At 34.2% G+C, this 20,942-nt stretch overlaps 2 pseudogenes; one reads left to right on the top strand and one right to left on the bottom strand.

Moving 5' to 3' along the window:
* The first annotated feature begins 13,503 nt into the window (after window positions 1-13,503).
* LOC112470541 lies at window positions 13,504-13,622 on the top strand (annotated as a pseudogene).
* Window positions 13,623-14,462: 840 nt separating this feature from the next.
* Window positions 14,463-14,580, bottom strand: LOC112470824 (annotated as a pseudogene).
* Between the last annotated feature and the right edge of the window lie 6,362 nt (window positions 14,581-20,942).

Genomic DNA, 20,942 nt, shown 5'->3' with positions numbered 1-20,942 from the left:
CTCAAGACTTTAACAATCAGTTCATACTATATTTGCCCCAACACATTTATAAGACATTGTTTTGTGTCTCCTTTTAAAGTATCACTGTGATGCTAGAATACTCTCTAAGAATACTGTAGACTATGGAGGAAATGGCTGTTTGCTAACTGAAGACTGTGGAACGTAATTGTATTCTTCACTGTTCCAGCTCCATCTAAATACCATCAACCTACTTTTTGTCTGTCTCCCTTATATCTCCTTGGCCAAGGCAGTGGTTTTCAAACTTTGCCATGCATAAAAACCTGAAGAAGTTTGTTAAAACAAATTTTTTGAGCCTCACCCCCAGAGATTCTGATTGAGTCTATAGAGTAGGACTCTATTTACATGTTTGTCAAACTTACAGATGCAGCCCAAAATGCTGGTTTAAGGACCATTGGCACAGGGGTAGAAAAGTTTTGTCCCGACAGATCTCCAATTCTATGGGAAATTCATGAAAACATCTGCGGCTGAGTCATCTTGGTCCTTCTCCTATTGAAATAGCTACCACTAAGATAGCTAAAAGTGATTTAGCTATCACCTAGAAATTAAAAAAAGGAAAGCAGTGCTATAAACATCATTTAAATTTCTTTTAAATTACTGTTAGCCCTAAACAATTACTTAAGCAGAAAGATTTAGATTCTAATCAACTATGCCAGTGAATACTGTGCAACTCAGTTTGAAATATGGAACTTTAATAAGTTTTTGTGTCATAAAAGTGAATAAAAGTCACTGATGTGATAAAAAGATGATGCATACATAGTTTAGACCATCCTTTTTACCTGCATCCTTTCAATTTCAATCTATTTTGTGAAAAAAATTGCAAGTAAAAAAAATTATGAAAATATAGCAGCTAGTAAGGTTCCACAATGATAATATTTACATTATAATATAATACCTTATTATATCATATCACATCACCTGATGCTTAGTCAAATTATTCTAATAATGCCAGGAGAAAGGTTTTTAAGACTTCATCTAAATACAAGTCATATTAGGTAACCAAATATTCACTCAGTTCAATTTAATGCACTTCATCTGCACAGTTCTGTAGATAGTAAGTAATAAAGATACATCATCAACAGGGCAGTTGTCATGAAGCTTAGAAAGTCATTTCTACCAATTCTTACAAGCTAACCTATTTCTACTATATATACGAGGATTCCAGTGTATGCTAGTTAAATGACTGACTTAAAATTATGCCTGGACATATGAAAACTGTACTTTCCTCTCAATTTTGTTGTGAATCTTAAACTGCTCTTAGAAAAATAAAGATTAAAAAGTTGATCTTGAATTATTAACAAACCAGTACCTTACTATACTAGTTAAGTTCCAATCTGAGTTAAATGATATTGAAGTCAATGACCAAAATGACAAAATTGTCTTTCCCAACCATCGAAACTGAAAGATTGTCTAACCTCTTCCTGACAGTGACATTGACATACTGCCTAGTGCTAGTTACTTTCCTGACCAAAGCTGAACAGTTTCAATTACCTGTTTGTATCTTTTCTTTTATTTTTGGAAAACACACTTCCCTTTCCAATAAATAGGGTTGGATGATAAGAGCCTCTTAAAGGACAGAATTCACACAATTAAGTAGGAATGCTCTTAAATATGTTGGATGAGTTAATTCTATACTGTCTAAAATCCCAATTGACCCAATATGTATGTCACTGATACTAATTCCAGGAGGTGGATTCATCACATACTTGCTTCTTTATATTTTATTTACTCTTCTTGGTGTTCTTTAAGGTTTTGGACTTTAAAGAAGGTTAAAGGAGGTGGGAAAGGCAAAGAGTGAGGAAGGTCAGAAAGAACAGAAATGAACTAAATGGGCTTTATCATTCAGTAAATGGTGTTTTATTTTTATTTGCCATAACATTTGTCCAATATCTTTGTTTTCCCTAAAACTAGCCTTATAAAAATATGCTTACTATCTTCAGAACAACAATGCAAAGGGCAAATAAAAACTACTTATTGTGACAATGAACAACATTGAGGAGGTAAAAGAGGGTTAGTAGGCATAATTAAAGACCCTTTTCAAATGCTTTGGTAAGTGTAGTTCATGACTGAGAATCTTCTAAGCTATCCTCTCTAATGTACAGAATATGAAAAAGTTATCTGTCAGTGACAGTTATTAGGTTTTTAGAGTGGCAAATCTAGTAAACAAATGTTTTCAGATGCCAAGACAAAATGAATTCTAATGAAATGAACTTCATGTTTGAAAATATAGATTATACTAAATAAGACACATTAGTAGATATTTAAACTCTCTCTTCTATAAACATATATATGGAACTAATGAACTTGAGTTTATATTATTTAAAAAACACGACTTTCAGAACTCAAAGTATTCTTATTCTTATTAAGATAATGAGGGAAAATATGAGTTCTATATCATCGCAGATATGTATATAAAAAGGTGAATATACTATATCAGTTACAGTATATATATGTATATAAAAAGGTGAATATACTATATCAGTTACAAATGAGAATAACTACCATTTTCAGACATTTACTAAGGACTTGGCACAGTGCTAAGTGTTTTATTTATCTTGTATCTTTTCAACAGCCCTGTGAAGTACATGTTCATTTGGCAGAGGAAAAAACTGAAACTTAATAAATTTAGTAGTGAAACAGTAAATGGTGGAGTGAGAATTTTAACCCAGTTCTATTGACTCAACAGCTGTGTTCTTCACCATTACATTATATTGCTTAAAGTCCTAATTAACCTAATAATATACATGTGTCACAGTGATTAAACATAGAGAAAATTGTTAGGCATTGTTCAGAAACCATGACAGTGTTTTTTTTTTTGTTTTGTTTTGTTTTGTTTTAAATATAAGAGTAACATAATACACTATATTAGGGTCCAGAATGTTTGGATTTCAGTTTTGATTTATCAGACTAATACTCTTAGTCAAATTTTTAGTGATAACAGTCCTCATTTATTGGGTATAACATGCAGGGTAGTGCCAATTTCATTTGCAATTATTCTTCACAATACCCATAGTTAGCACATTATTATCTCCAGTTTTTAGAAGGAAGTAAACTTTTAAAAAGAATGTTATGAAGATAAAAGAAACTTTTACAACTGGTTAGAAGAAATATACTTTCAAATATTCTCCTTCATTTTCAACTGTCATCATGCCCTCCTCCTTTATGAGGTACTGTTAAATAAATATATATATATATATATGTATGTTGTATTATAAGGAAATACTTTATTTCTGCCTTCAAGAAACTTATCTGAGAAATCTCATCTGAAATAGAAATATTCTCCAATTTCTAACCACGAAAGCAATTCTATATTAAAAGGTAAATACAGAATACTATGTTCAGAAGTGTGCATCACTGCATTTAATTCTCTAATATATTCAACTATGTCAAAAGGTCACTAGTTTCTGGCTATTGTCATTTTGGCAATGGTAGGAACTGGGTAGCAGAGTCAAAGAATATTGGCAATTCCTCCTTTAAATATGAGTTAAATCAACACATTTAATGCTCACCTCCAAAAAAAGAGAAAAATAAGAAAATTGAAACGGGAAATTTTAAGTCAAGATTTAACCAAGTGCTCAGTGGTACAAAGAATGCTGCCCAAAACAACTTATTTTATTTCCTCTCTATATGCTAGAACCAGAAATGAAAGACTTCAGCAGCACATTACCTCCGGTAAATAATGAAGATCTTGACATTTTTTACTTTTTTCAGAATTTACTTAATTTTTCCTTTTTATGGATGATAGGATAGGATGATAGGCACCTTTTTAAAATACAAGTTCATATCTTAAACTAACCTTTTGTCAGTCTCTATAATGTGCTGTTTTATATTACTTTGCCAAACACTGATAGGTTTGGTAAACTGAGACTTAACTTCACTTACTTTCAAAAACAAATGTTTGCTTAGTATCTACAAATGTGTGCTAACTGTAGTCCCTCAGACATCCATTAGTGTTTAGAATTTGCACTTAAGAAGGACAATGACATTGTAAATGAAAATGACCAGTAGCCAAAGGGAACATATAATTGTTTGTAATTAAACAAAAGTGTTGCTGAGTTAATCAAATTCACATCTTAATATACGTTAAAGCATTGCTGTCTTGTCAAAATGAATACTTCAGTTTTGTGTCTTTGGAATGTTTTTTTTTTTTTAATTGGCAAAGAAAACTAAGCAAATTATACCACCGAGAATTTTTCACCCACTTAAGTACAATAAATAAGCTAAGTATGTTTTGATCAAAGTTTTCATTGGAATCCCCTTTTAACTTTCACTAGTTTCATAATTAACAGTTTGTATAGGCATTAGCCTATTTACATCTTTTGATCTGCAATGGCCTGTGCTGTTCTTCTAATTTATTTATTTTTGAATTAGAACACAAACATATTGAAACATTACATCCTTTCCTTGGTAACTGAATCTTATTCGAATTTTTCATTTAATTAAAGTTGAGTTCAAATTAATCAAAGGAACTTTAAATGTTGACTTCCTTACTAAAGCAAAGGGACTGACGTGATTTTGCAGCAAATCATATTTCTAGAACCTGTAGAACATTATCTAGTTTCAGTGGATTGTCTCTTAGTTTTTCTAAACCTAAAGGACTTATCAGGCTTTTCTCTTAAAAAGAAAAAAAAGGCACAGTGATAAGGAAATTTAAAGTTATGTCAAACAAATTACATTTTAGTTATTAGTGGCTAGTTTGTAAATATCAAAGACCCACTTATTGTAGTGCTTGGAGCTGCCCTTTAAATATGAGTTAAATCAAAACATTTAATGCTCACCTCCAAAAAAAGAGAAAAATAAGAAAATTGAAACGGGAAATTTTAAGTCAAGATTTAACCAAGTGCTCAGTGGTACAAAGAATGCTGCCCAAAACAACTTATTTTATTTCCTCTCTATATGCTAGAACCAGAAATGAAAGACTTCAGCAGCACATTACCTCCGGTAAATAATGAAGATCTTGACATTTTTTACTTTTTTCAGAATTTACTTAATTTTTCCTTTTTATGGATGATAGGATAGGATGATAGGCACCTTTTTAAAATACAAGTTCATATCTTAAACTAACCTTTTGTCAGTCTCTATAATGTGCTGTTTTATATTACTTTGCCAAACACTGATAGGTTTGGTAAACTGAGACTTAACTTCACTTACTTTCAAAAACAAATGTTTGCTTAGTATCTACAAATGTGTGCTAACTGTAGTCCCTCAGACATCCATTAGTGTTTAGAATTTGCACTTAAGAAGGACAATGACATTGTAAATGAAAATGACCAGTAGCCAAAGGGAACATATAATTGTTTGTAATTAAACAAAAGTGTTGCTGAGTTAATCAAATTCACATCTTAATATACGTTAAAGCATTGCTGTCTTGTCAAAATGAATACTTCAGTTTTGTGTCTTTGGAATGTTTTTTTTTTTTTAATTGGCAAAGAAAACTAAGCAAATTATACCACCGAGAATTTTTCACCCACTTAAGTACAATAAATAAGCTAAGTATGTTTTGATCAAAGTTTTCATTGGAATCCCCTTTTAACTTTCACTAGTTTCATAATTAACAGTTTGTATAGGCATTAGCCTATTTACATCTTTTGATCTGCAATGGCCTGTGCTGTTCTTCTAATTTATTTATTTTTGAATTAGAACACAAACATATTGAAACATTACATCCTTTCCTTGGTAACTGAATCTTATTCGAATTTTTCATTTAATTAAAGTTGAGTTCAAATTAATCAAAGGAACTTTAAATGTTGACTTCCTTACTAAAGCAAAGGGACTGACGTGATTTTGCAGCAAATCATATTTCTAGAACCTGTAGAACATTATCTAGTTTCAGTGGATTGTCTCTTAGTTTTTCTAAACCTAAAGGACTTATCAGGCTTTTCTCTTAAAAAGAAAAAAAAGGCACAGTGATAAGGAAATTTAAAGTTATGTCAAACAAATTACATTTTAGTTATTAGTGGCTAGTTTGTAAATATCAAAGACCCACTTATTGTAGTGCTTGGAGCTGCATTTGCATGCTGATGAAATGCAAGTGGATGGCTGTGAACTGTAGGGTTATCTCTAGTGCAGCAGTGGGGAGCTCCAGAATCAGACTGTTGAGCATCTGACCGACTCAAGAGTCCAAGCTGCAGACCTCTTCTATTCACTTTCTTTACAACAATTAAAATATGCAAAGTGATAATTTTCCTTAAGTAGCCTTAAATGTGCGATCTATTTAAATGTGAAGAAAATTGCCTGAAGCTTCTGGTGTGAGGGACAAAAAAGAATAAATTATGCAAATAGCAGAAAAGGACTCTACCACTTGAACGCCTAATTTTCCTGTAATAAGCATACTGTTTCATTTAATTTTTTGCCTCTTATTAAAAGTGACAGTTCTTTTGCACTGTCTGATGGTTATATCTGACACAAGCTAGGGAAATGACTGCTAGACTAAATGCTAAAGCATTTTGGTAGCTTTTTTAGATGATGGTTACATTCACAAAGTAATTATGCACTGAAGAGTAGAGAAATAAGGTTTAATTACACAGTAATCGCTTCTGATGGACACGGCAGAAGTGTGAACACCGCCAGACTGCAATCCATCAATGACAAACCCCTGGCCACTTTTAATTCCTCCTCATTTGCATCATAACCTCCGCACCAAGTTGCACAAATGCTGTTAAATGTTAATAGGAGCTGTCTCTCCACTCAAAATGAATGCTTAAGCTGTTTCATTTTTTTTCTCCTCCACCTCAGACCTTCAAAACCAGCTCCTCTCTGAGAGCAGGCATTAAGCACAGAGCATGGTGCGTGGTCACTGTTGTGCTAATTGGGAGCAACACTTAAAGTTTTATCTCTCAAGCGCTAATAATGCACACTGCTGACAAACCAGTGAATAAGTAATGTACTTGGAGGAGAGGGGGGGAAGAAAGGCATGCCTAGAATGAAAAATGCAGTTGGGACCGTTGTTCAGTGACTAGCTATTTGATTAGGCCCTGTAGTCATATTTAATCCAGATCCTTAGGGAACATAGGCAAAATTACATCTTCATCTCATCAAACATTCAGCTATATTTAAGCATTCAGCTGATCAAGCTTTTATTGTTTCTCTTGCAGCAACATGAAGACAATGTTGTCCTGCATTCTCCAATTCCAGAAGCTGGCAGAAGAAAGACCCTAAGAGCTGTGGGTTAGAGAATGTGGTTAGGAAATCCCAGTAGCAAAGAAACAAAATAATTCTAGTCACTATGCATTAATATTCGAGTTGATAAAACCTCTAGCCGTCAATTCTATTTGTAGTCTTTAATACTCAATTTCATCTTCTCTATTAAAAAAAAAAATAGAGAAAGTGCTCTACCTTGTCTTTAAACTCAGTCCATTTCCTGGGACAGGTCTACATCATTAAACTGCAGATGGTTCTTTTTCTATTAAGCAGCAGGTATCATTCTTGTCTTGACAGGAGGAGGCTCCACCTGCTGCCGGCCCACCAATACTTCCAGCTGACTGCTTTGCAGAACAGGAAAGGTAATTTGTAAGCAGTGTGCTAAGTTTAACAGTAGACTCTAAGAAGTGACAAAAGAGCCATTTTCTGCATGAAGATTGAGAATTATCAACACCTTTCGGTGCATAATAGTTAAGCCTTTATCACTTGAGGAGCTGCTGATAAGGTTAAGAACACTAGACAAACTGCTCATTAGTGGAAAGGTTTGCCTTTTACATTAAAGACTGCTGGGTACTGAAGTTCCTCTCCTGAGCAATACATCCCTGGCATTTGAAAAGAATGAGCTGATCGGTGTACATAAATGAATACAGAAAAGGGGGCCTGGAATGTTCTAATGATATTAGTAAGGTTTTTCTCAGGCTTAGAGAATGATAAGCCTGTTAAGTGTGTTAAAAAGCTGCATGATCTGGTAGGTAAGGCCCTAGATTAGAAATCCTAAAACCTATACTCTGTTCTGTATTTTACCACCGACTAGTTGTGTGACCTTGGGTGAGTAATTTATATTTGATGAAAACTAAAACATAAGATGATTCAAATATGGAGTATCAGGAATATCTAGGCTGTGTCAATAATCTGAATCAGTTGCAAACATTTCATGCACTAATATATTGGTAATAAATACAGGAGAGAAAAGATTATAATACTGGTGAGCTGGATTAGGGATTACAAATTGGAATTTGTTTCACTCATTTTAGAGTTCCTGTGTGACCAGAAGAATAGGACTGTTATTTCTATATCCTTACTTTACAGTTTTCATATAATTAAGAAATGGTAAATGATAACTTCCTTGGAGGCTATTTATAATATTGCACCTAGTATAAGCCTCCAAATAATCATATAAAGTGGGTAATATTAATCCTATTTTAAACATTGAAGAAACTGAAGCTCAGAGTTTAAGTTATTTGCTAGGACACACATTTAAACCCAATGCTGTCTGATTTTAAAGTCTATGTATTTAACCATATTTTTGGATTTAGTTCCATTTGTACAGAGCCAAACAACACAATATGCTTCTTTTCCATCCCTCTCTGGTTATATGACTTTAGTCCTATTCATCAATCTCCTTCTCTTTTGCCTACTTAACATGTTTATAAAATCCCATAAGGGAGAGCAAGGCTTAACTTTTACCACATTAGAAACAGCTTAGCCTACTGATGACATCAGGCCAATACTGAGGAGATAACCTTAAAAACAAATACAGCTTTCTACTTAATTTGTTGAGATTAAGCATAACATTTAAAATCTCTGTGCCTGTCTCAAAAATTCTGGATATATGAATGGAGATGCCTTGCCACCTCTCAGTAAAATAAATGAGAGCAACGTTCCTTTCGAACAAATATGTACCTACATATAACTTCAAGTACTCTTTTGCACAATTGATGTAAAGTGTGCTGGCCTGAGGCAAAATTGTTTCCATTATCTTAGAAAATTCTTTGCCTCTTCAGTGGCAATCTTTACCCACTCCTCCGCCCCCGGGGATGAAAGTAAGCCAATATTAAGAGAAAAATTAAAAATAATAATAAATAAAAAGGCGAGAGCTTTTAGCACTAGTTCCTCATTGCTAAATCAGGCTGAAGAAGGAACAGATGAAGTAAAGATTTAGAGAGGAGATTCCCAAAAAAGCACTGATGAAGGAAGAGAGTGTGCAAACCTAAGAAGCAACTATACTGGCAAGGAGATAAGTATGTGACTATGCAAGCAGATGGAAAGAAAAAGAAAAGCAAAAAAAGTTATTATTTTTTCTCGTATACCAGCTTTCTTTCTGATGTATCAGTTGTCTACATTTTGATGCAAGCATCTCAGCTAGCTTCTTTATAGACCTATCGTAGGCACTTCTGAGATAGTCAAGCTACTAAAGTCTGCCTTGTACAAATAAGCAAAGCTCTCTAATCCAGCTGGTCTCTACTCTAAGGATCCCATGTTTCAGGATCTGTTGACAATAATCAAGTAATCAAGGTACTTTCTTTTTCCTTCAATCACTGCTACAATAGACTCACAATTCCAGTTCTCTCTTAAGATTGTGCTGCCAGCCTGTGGGTTAATCATTCACAGATTTTTTTTTTTTCCACAGAGATTTTTCATGGTCATGTAATTAATACAATTATAATTTATTCTTTAAAGTTTGTCTCCATCCTCAGATTATAAATTCCTTTAAGTCACTCTGTATTGTACAGCACTATATTCCCAGTGCCCAGTACGGTACCTTGAACCCTTCAAGAAACAAAAGCTATAAACAATCTTTATAAAAAGGTGGTAGCAAGCAGGGAGCAGGAAAATGAATGATGCTAAAAGGTCCCTTAGTAATTTCCAATAGTGAGAAGAATGAGAAAGAGAAAACTATGTGAGGATGTACTAGAAACCTGAGACCTTATGTTTTTGGAAGAGAGATTAGTGATAGAGAAAATTCTAGCCATGGGTAACTCAGATCTAGGACTCTTGTCTTCAGACCATAGAGAATCAAAGAATCTTAATGCAAATATGTGAATTTTGAGGACTTAGCTCTACATAGTAGGAAGGAAAGATATTAAAACTGGTTGAGATATGAAACACTTAAAAAGAAAATGAAAACTACACAAATATATGAGGAAACAAAGTGTTTACTGTTTTTAATATAAATAATGATTAATGCCTAAAATGCATACAGCAACAAATCTGGTATCATGTGCGTCAATTAATTTTGAGGAGTTTGGTAAATTAAAATACACAATTTTATATAGCATGTTGCCCACATTGCATAATCATCTACTCACATCTTCAAACTAGAGAAAAAGTTAAGGATAAGTTTGAATTCATGATTCCCAATTACAGTTGAAAACTATTTGAATATAGCTCAATATTATATTATTAATATATACTCTGAGGACAATTTCTCAAATTACATGCTACGCGGTAAAAGTCCACCATGAGCTAATTTATAAGTTTGTATTAGTTCTGCTCTCCTATACCAGCATCATAAAGGTTCCAGTGTACTTAGAGATCCCTGAATCAAAGGCACTGTACAAATAGAAAGTAGTGCACATATTATTAACCTTTCTGCGCTTGTTTCCTCATCTGTAATATGGGGTTAATGATATTTCTGTACCTCACAAGAATGTTGTGCGAATTAATGTTTGTAAAGCCCTTTAAGATCCACGGATGAAAGATGCCATAAAAGTCCAAAGGTGATAATATTATAGTTATTGAAACTGGAAACACCAATAATGCTGGGAACTGAATATATATTTGGTTGCAAGGCACCCCGCACATTATGAATTCATAGGCACTTACACAAGCTTACAGTTTCAAAATTAATGTTTTGATATATATACAGAATATATCCTGAAGAGATATTACCTATATGTTATAAGCCAAAGGGATGTAATTTGTTCATAACTGGCAAAAAACACAGTATCAGAGTCCACATTTTTTCCATGTTTCTTTATAGAAAGCATTGCAGTGGAATACACTGGATCTATATTCAAAATCATATAATTTCAGAATGGTCTATTTAGGCAGAGGCAGTAAATTACATATTAAAAATGCTAATAAGATTTAATGAAATCATTATCTGTACCTCTCTTAATACTTCTGTATTTTTTCATTTACATTTTGAGTCTACTTAAATAGTTTATACATATTAAGCACAAAACACCTAACAGCAATCTTTTTGAAAATGAAAAATAATACAAATTATCAGTTGTCACCTGTTTATCTGAACTAATTCTAATGTTGGCATTAAATGTTTTTCTAAAAGTTTAAATAGGCATTTTACTTAATCACTATACTACAAAAAAGAAAAGTGTTCCAATACAGTAGCGGTATTAAAAATATTCAAGTATCTCGTGAGATATTTATTTATTTATATAGTTAGCCATTCATTTATTCACTCACTTAACCATCCATTCACTTAATAATAGTACTGATTTGTGCCATACACAATAACTTAAAAATACAAGTTGTAGAACATATACGAGTGCGAATGTGAAGGCATGTAGGTTTATATGCAGAAAAAACAGTCTAGAAACATATATACCATTCCATTATCAAAATTCATAACAATTACCTCTACGAAGCGCTTTGGGATTAGAAGAAATGCAGAAGAGCTTTCATTTATTTTAAGAAATTCTATATTGATTAACTTTGTTATAACAAGAACGTATAACTTTTTAAGCTTTAAAAGTCACATTCACAGAATCAAAAATAGGTTTAAATGATTATTTCAAGACTGCAAAATAAAAGTAAAGATTGATGAGATAAAACTAAATTAATGAAGTAAAGTTAGAATTTAAGTAGCATACTAAATTTATTGTCCACATACTGAAAAGGAAGGAAAAATAGTTAAAGGGAGGATTCATTATCCTTCATTATAGTTTAGGAAAATTAACACGCACATGTGTTTTTGTTTTTTCAAGATACATCTTAGAGACTTTCTGAGATTTAATTAGAAGGAATGTAATTTTGTCTTTTAATCCACTAAAGCATGATTTTCAACTAAGTAGAAAAAGGTTAACTTCAAATGATAGTGGCAAACCAGTCAAGGAAAAACAGAGTTCACAATTAAGTCAGGGAGTCAAACAAATGTTATATTTAGAAAGTCAAGAGCTTTGTTTTGGCTGCTTTAGAGGTTTTCTCCAATTTATGAGAGGTTCAGGGTTACAAAGCTCAGCATCCAGAGCTCAAAGTCATTCCAGAGTTTACTCAATATTAGAGTTCAAAGATTTAAATGTGTATTACAATGGAAAAATTTGAAACCTGAGACTACTGACTTTATGAGTATAAGTAAATTACAGTAGAAGGTCATATGGGCCAGCATACCTCTAGACAGCTAATAAGCAGACAAAGCTTTATTTAGAGATTTAAAATCAAGGAACTAAAACATGTTCAACGTCATCAAAAATTGTAAGTTCTTACAAGCATATTTATAAATAAGACACTTTCTAGAAAATATGAAGAATAGGTAAATAGAACTTAGATATTATGTGACCTGAATTCTATTTCTTCTGTTCTAATAACCATTCCTATATGACTTTTTGGTCTCTGCTCTTGATTTTTGGCTTCATCACACTGTTCTTTCACCTACAAATTCCTTGGTTAAGATCTGGAAGGAATGAGCACTCAAAGAGATAAAGAACGATAGAAATGTGAGAAGCCAGTGATATTCAATTTAACCTTTTTTAATTTGATTAGTTACACAAATATATTGACTTATTAATCTCCTCAGACTCTTCTAGAATTTCTTGTAGATAGGTGAATAACATTGTGTGTCAGTGTCGTTTACTGATTTCCAGCAAAATGTTTTGGACTGTAATGAAGAGATCAGTTCCTAGCATAGTGTTCAGTAAATATCAATGGCCAATAAATATTAATGAATGAATTAGTTGCTTAAGTAGTGAGTATGCTCATAATATAATTAATTGGTTGGTTTACTTATATGTAGCAAGTTGTAGGAAAATGTTAAGATCTATAGCTTTCCACTCATTATCCTCTTATCTTTTTTTTCTTTTCATTAAAAAATTTAAGGTTTTTTGTGTAGAAAAGCATTGTAATTAGTCCATCATCTGTTAAACTTAATTCTCCAAGGATATGAAACATACAGTGAATATCAAACACAGATCTTTCTAATTACTTTTTCTATCATCTTCACTAATTTTTCTTTCTTTGTCAGTCTCTGTTCTGATTATTCTCTGAGGTTCTTGATATAATGTTCCTATAATTCTATACCTGCTTTTTTCTAGCTTCTGTGATCTCTTCCACTGACTCCCCAGTTGATATTTCCAATCTCAAATATTCAACTGAGTAATATGCATCATTATTCATCTGTTTCTTTGTTCATTTGTTCATTCATTTATTCTTTCAAAAATTATGTTTGACTCCTGCTGGCCCCTCCCTATCTCAAAAAAGCAGCCAAAGTGATCTTGCAAGTCAAATCATGTCAGTTTCCTGCTAAAAACCCTCTGACACTCCATTTTACTTACTATCTTCTTAATTTGACTTCACCTATTCACTACATTTAAAAATGAAACCCATGTATATGGCCATGCTAGCCTGAACAAGCCTGATCCCATCTGATCTCAGAAGATAAGCATGGTTGGGCCTGGTTAGTACTCGGATGGGAGACCACCTAGGAAGACCAGGTACTGTAGGCATGAAAAATAAAAATAAAAATAAGAGATTGTAAGCTGACAAGGTCTTTGCAATCTGTGAGGTCAACTAAGGGTTGCCTTGCCTAAAAAAAAAAAAAAATGGAACCCTTGACTCAAGTACTTCTCAGTCCCCTTCTGTATTTTATTTGTCTTCATTGCACCAACTAACCTTTAGCATAAAGGTTGGAAAAGAATGGCCCAGGAGCCAAATCCAGTCTGTCACTAGTTTTTGTAAGGTTTTGTTGGAACACAGTCTAGGTTATTCTTCTACCTATTGTCTATGACTTGTTTTGTGCTACAATGATAGAGTTGAGTAGTTACAACAAAAACTACCTGGTTCACAAAATGTGAAATATATACTATCTGACTCTTTACAGAATAAGTTTGCCAACTCATGTTTTAATGTATCAAAGAACAGGCAGCTTTATTTATTTGTTTTGTTCATTGCTATATCTCAGTTGCCTAGAACAGTATTTAGCATACGGTAGGCACTGGAAAAACATCTGTAGATAAATAAATGAATCTCCTAATATGTGTCAAATACTGATCAAAGGCCTGAGCATGCAGAGGTTTTATTCTCCCTATATTGTCCTTGCAATCCTATTACATTTTCCTGTTCAATTTTGCTCCCTAAATAAAATAACACAAAATCAAAAAAAAAATGAAAACTAGTTCACATCTCATTCCTTAAACCTCAAACACCTGCTTTCTTTTTTTTTTTTATAGATCTTTTTATTTTTATTTTTTATTTATTTCTTTTAGGCGAGGCAACCCTTGGTTCACCTCACAGATTGCAAGTACCTTGTCAACTTACAATCCCTTATTTTTCATTGTTATTTTTTACACTGGCAGCACCTGGTCTTCCTAGGTGGTCTCCCATCCAAGTACTAACCAGGCCCGACCCTGCTTAGCTTCCGAGATCAGACAGGATTGGGTTGTTTAGGGTGGCATCGCCGTAGACCACATGCTTTCTTTTTCACTCTCAACCAATGGCACTATTTACTATTTACCTGAGAAAACAAAAGCAGTCAGAACAGAATCACATCATATTCCAATGATTACATATGCCAATCTATTTTTATTTGTCCCCATATATTTGTCTTCCTTCATATTAAATTGGTTGACCAGTTTCATAACTCCCACAAGCTAAAGCCCCTTTTCTCTGTTACCCTTAATAACATAACTCATCATAAAAGTATTTTATATTTGCTGTTTCCACCTAATCACTTCTCATTCTTAACTCACTATAATAGACTTCCATCCCCACCACTCCAATGAAAGTTCACTTATAGAGGTTACCAACAAACTCTATTTTGCTACAGTCAATGGTCATGTTACTTGACCTCTGAACATTTGTCAGAGTTCATCATTGCTTCCTTCTTAAAATATTTTCTTCTCTTTCTGTCCAGAACATCACATTCATCTGTTTTTCTTCCTACTTCATAGGCTTTTATTTCTCAGTCTCCTTTATTTTTTATTTTTTCCCTTTTCTTTTTGATCTCCAAATTTGAGACACTGTGGGCCTCATTCCTCCTCTTTTCTTTTTAGCCCTTGAAGTTATCATTCATTTCTATAAAGTTAAATAACATCTATATGCTTTTACCAACCAGGACTCTAACAGAAAATAGATGGCTGATTTTATAGGGGAAATTTGAGGAGAGTTTAATTGAAGAACTATTTATTTACGAGGTGTGAGCAGGATGTAGAATACCATAAGGTATAACACAGTATTCTGGAATAAATCACAGCAGAGCTCTGTTTTACAATGCTGTGTCAGAGCAGGCTTATACTGGCTTGTAAGAACAGACCGTTATATTTTTGGAAGTTGGCAAGTCAGTTGTCAACACACAGCCGTCATTAAAAATTAAGCTACATATACTTACAATTAAACAAATTGCATTAAAAGCAAAAGTAGTAAATATTCTAAATCAATCATTTATCAATTATTTTACATTTTACTATTAGATATGTTTTTGAGATTTATGTCTATTAAGCCATCTGACAGAAATAATATATAATAGGCCACTTCACAACTCTTCCCAATTTTACATTCAATGATACTACATTGGTACCTTAAAATCACCCATGGATGGAGAACTTACATCTCAGAAATTAGCAGAAATTTGACTAAGTGACGGAGAAAATGTTAATAATGCAGATTATACGTAAAAGTGTTTCATGTCTGTAGTCATTACATTGTGAACAATAATTTTAAAATTTGGTAATATATTCTTCCACTAGTTGAATCTATTATCTCTATTATCTGATTTAGTTAAGAAGTCACTCACATTATTTACAATTTCCAAAATCTTTTTGTTTCACTTTCATCATAAGCATTAACAAATAAAAATATCAGTACAAATTCATGTTAGATCTACACTTGCTTGTTAATTGTAAGAGTTCAGCAAAAATCAACAAAAGCATTCTTTGAAAATCAATTGGCTGTAAGGAATTTATTGTAGAGTCCTGCAATGTTTATTTTATTTGTAAATTGTATTCTACACATCTTTTATATTAGAAAAAATTTAAAACAAACTTAGACACTTATCCATCTGTCTATCTACCTATGTACACAAATTGTTTTCAGAGATCCAGCTATTAAATATTTCCTGGCTTACTACTGTTCTGTCACCTCCCTGAAGACTGAGGAAGTGAGAAGAATAAGTGCTTAAAGGAAACTCAAAAAAAGACAACTATGAAGGGAGGGCCATCTAACAGGAGCTATAACTTTTGATAGAGGCATAAAGAAAGCCTTTGGTAAGGGGGTTGAAATAGGAGGGAGAAAGGAAAGTAAATACTTTGATCTCACTCTTTTCTCTCCCTTCCATCTCTCACCAAGATTCCTCATCTGAGCTGAACTCAAGTAAAAGCCAAAGGGCAAAAGGTCTTGTTATGTAGTCCATATAACTTAGTTTCCTAGAGCACAGAATGAAATGGAAAATGGTAGAGAGTGGATATGGAAGAGCAGATGGAAGTTATTCAGGATAACCTACCACTTTCGCATCTCAACATATATAATTGTGCTTCACCAAGTGGAAAACTTGTGTCATGTCTAGACTTACATGATACCATTTATACCATTTCAATTTTATAGTAGAATTGCTGTGTGTACTTCCAATTTTATGGTTCTGTAAATTAGATAACACCAATTAAAGATGGGCAATTGGGTTGCATAGTACTTTGATATCTGTGGTAAGGTATTCAGTTTCTACCAAGTTCAGAAGCAAGTGTGATTGCTTTTTCTTCAGAGATGAGTTTGTTAGCAGAAGAGGGCATAGCCTTACTCCAAAATTCTATGTGTCTACACTAATTCTCCTATTGGAAATTGCCAGAGGTTCCTACTAAGGGCAAAGGAGCTTGTTATTCAGTCCATGTAGTTTAGCCTCCTGGGGCAAAGAAATAAGTGAAGAACTGAGTGGATGTGTCAGTCTGCCAGATACTTTGAATGCCATTGGGTTTGCTAGGTGTTAAGGCCAAGTTTCTCACTCCAGGGCCCACTCAAATCTTGCAACTTTAAGGTTACCTCTAAATACATAAGTTTCTCGCTCCAGGGCCCATTCAAATCTTGCAACTTTAAGGTTACCTCTAAATACATAAGAGTAACATGCCCAAATGTGTTATTTCCTCCAAAATCCAAAAATGCCCACCAAGCATTGTGCTCCTTGCATTGTGGAGGGCAGTGTAGCAAAACAACTCCACTTTAAAGAGGATCTCCTGATGTGGTCACGACCACTGAACTCCTAGCAACTTCACTGAAATGACAGGCTCCTGTATCTTCATGGACTCTATCTCCATATCTTTGGTACACATGTCTCTTACATTAAAAGTGTCCTCTTCTTCCAATTTACAAGTCCAATGATCATGTTATTCTGTGAAATATCAAGGTAATCAAGTTTTCTCCAGATTATGGTATTGCAGAGAGAAAGGAGTTGACATGGGTTAGGCCAAGAGAGTAAAGGCATACTGTTATCCCTGCAATGTGAAGGAAACTGCTTCTGTTTATCTTTACTAATAGAGGGAAGGGAAAAATGCATTTGTCAAGTCACAGGTGTCAGGGACCATACTGATTTCCTCCAGTGAAGAACACTGGAAAATCAGATGTGATTGGCATCATCACTTGATTAAGTTCTGATATATACCCTCATTCTCAAAGATCCATCTGACTTGAATAGGGCACCAAGCGAGTAAGTAAAATGGGGATATTGTAGGATTCACCATCTCTATAACTGTTCAAGTATTTGGGAAGATATATCCTACTGAGATGAAGCATTGCTTTTGGTTTATCTTAGCAAAGCAGGACAGTTGCAGGGTCTTCGAGTTGGTCAATATTCTTCAATAGCACTCATTCCATATAGAGAATTCTCTGTTATGAAGTTTTCCTATTCTTACAATATATTATTGGCTTATAAAAAAAAACTGACCTAAAGCCCCTGGGGACACTTTTTTGAAATAGACTTGGGCCTTCTGATAATAGCTAATTTATTATCAGATTTTCAAAAACCCCAATTCTAACCAGTGGACCTCGGAGGTATTTTAGGTATCCAGGCATTAGCATTATTTAAGAGACAATATCTAATAACCTCATAAGGTCTATCTGCTTTCCTTCTCCAGTGTGGTGAATCTATGTTTTAAAAGCATACTTAATTTTAAGAACCACTACTCCAGGCACAATCATTGTTAAATAGCTGAAGGTAACTCTGGGGCAGGTGTGGAAGAAGAGTCATGCTATATATACATATGACCTTATTGCCAGATAATTCCTTACAGGATCTGCCTTCTTTCTCAAATAAGGATCTCTAGATCTATAAATAGCTTAAGTTTGGGAACAGGATAAAAAGAAGTAAATCTCCATCACTTTAACTCAAGTTAATTTTATGATCACCAGGCCTAGGGTTTTTCTCCCTATATATAGCAAGTGTCTCCTTAGTTGGCTGCCCTTATATTTTGTTTCTAAGGATTCCATGATCAATGAGCTGCTGCCAAAGATCTGTGAAGGTCAAAACATTTTGATTATTACTCCATTTCTGTGGCTTATTATGGTAATTGTGTCTACTTGGCCTATAATGAATAAACACCCCTCCTTGGCCTCCGACTCTCTGGCATCCTATTATTCCCACTGTCATCAAGGAATGCAATTTCATTGTTCCATGCCGTGCCAGCATATCTGCCATAGAGAGACCAGCTACCCTAAAATATTACTTCAGTTTTCAAGGATACTGATACTCTTCCTTATCAATGGATTCCTTAAGGTCTTGGTAAAGAGTATGCCCTCAATGACCTCTTGGGCAATATAAATAAAGATTGGCTAATCAGGTTACACATAATAAACCCATTCCACTATCTTCATTTTCCTGAACTTGATTCCTTCCCCTATACTGTTCCAGGGAAGTTGTTATTCAACCTCATTGAATATAAACCACAACTGATTGAGTCCAGGCTTCAAGTAGCAACCTAATAGACTATTAACACACTCCTGGGTGCTCAAGATGATACATTAAATCCCAAATTCTGAGTGAATATAATCCAGCCTTATATTTTTCTTCCTTGGTCTAACACCCATATAATTCACTCCCATATATATTCCTCAGACTACTGAATATAAATCAATTAAATTATACAAGTCTTTCTTGTTAGAATGTTTCTTCTTCCCAGACAGTCTTATACTTCTCTTTCTGGCTATGTTAGAGTCTAAAGCTCACTATCAGCCTGGAGGCAATTCAGGGTGGCAGAGGTTGGTCCTAGGAAGAATAAGCATAAGCTTGTGAAGCTACTTCCCTAGACCTAGTCACTGAAAGGCTGGTTCCCTCAGATACTAGGAGAAAGTCTGCCTCTGCTGTAAAAGGAAGGTCAAAGGGATATAAGAATTTAAAATTTTCAGCTTTATTTTTTGTCTTCCCAAATGTCCTCATTCTAACACATGAGATCCTTCTTCAAACTAGTTCCTTTACCTCTGTATAAAATACTTGATGGGTTGAATTGGTCATCAGATTAACTGTTACACTCAAGACATGGGTGTGATCCCCAGTCACATTTTATCAACTTTAGGAGATGAGGATTTCCTTCAAAGCTATGAGAGACTTGATTTTTTTCTATGCCCAATCTCAGTTGGATATTCAGTTTCTCTTTTTCCTTTTGTATACTCTCTAGGACCATCAAAAGAAGCCAGTTGATTTCACCATCTTTATAATTACCATTGTTTCCATGGTGATAAGTGCCACAGCCACCTCATTACACAACACCTTGCCCCCTCCATTAGTGATAATTTAAGTAATCATAATGCCACTGCCTGCCACAGATTACCCACATCCTATTCCTCACCCCCCCACACACCGCCCAGCAAGTGGGTTGTCAACGCACTCTTTAAATATGTAAAACACAATCCCAGAATCCCATTTGAGAATCAGTTCTGGGAACCACTTCTAGTAATAATTACTGTATTATTCTTAATAGACCATAGAAAGGAGCCAGGGGGATATTGTATTATTTTTTTTCCCTGCAAGAAACAGATGGCATACTAAAATTAGGATAATCAGAGGAGAATTTAATAAAGGGACTTTCACAAAGGTACGAGTAGGGTATAGGGAACCCATAAGGGATAAAGAAATACCCTAGGATAATTATCAGCAGGGTTCTGTTGTATGAAAGGGTAAAGAGGGATGAAGCAGGAGAGAAAAGCTAGGTAAAGAGGGCTACCTGACAAGAGCTATGACAGTTGGTTAACGGAGTCAGAAAGCCCTTTATAATGCCTTAGCGAAGGAGCCAAGGTAATAAATACCTCATCTTCTTCCTCCTTCTTCTCCACTGCAAGGGTTTCTCATTGGCAGAAACTAATCAGAAGCCAGAGGGCAAGAGAATCCATTGTTTCCTCCTGTGACATAGATCAAGGGGAACTAGAGAACTAAAAGTTATCCTGCACAGCACTGCTTACCTCCAACTCAATATCTCCAGCCCTAATCTCTTTCATAAGGGTCTGACTTTTATATCCAACTGCCCGCTCAACATATCCCCTTGGATATCTACTAAATGTCTCAAATTACCATATTCAAAATAAAAGTTGTGATTTTGTCCTCCTACTATCACCTATACCTCTCCCTCTCCTGTCTTCCTCATCTTAATAAAAGTCAGTTTCCCCAGTTATTCAGTTCAAAAATCTAGGAATCACTATTGATTTACTTTCCTCACACCCAATCCATCATAAAATCTTGTCACTTTTGAGTCTAAAATACATCTCAAACAAGAACATTTATTATTACCTCAACTACTGCAATCCTATTACAAGTAATCACTATCATTCACCTACACTACTGTAGTAACCCCTCGACT

This window comes from Pteropus alecto, unplaced genomic scaffold (assembly GCF_000325575.1).
Source record: "Pteropus alecto unplaced genomic scaffold, ASM32557v1 scaffold3, whole genome shotgun sequence".
NCBI classification, from domain to species: Eukaryota; Metazoa; Chordata; class Mammalia; order Chiroptera; family Pteropodidae; genus Pteropus; species Pteropus alecto.
The sequence above is the reverse complement of the archived record's forward strand: the minus strand, read 5'-3'. Positions and strand labels throughout refer to the sequence as shown.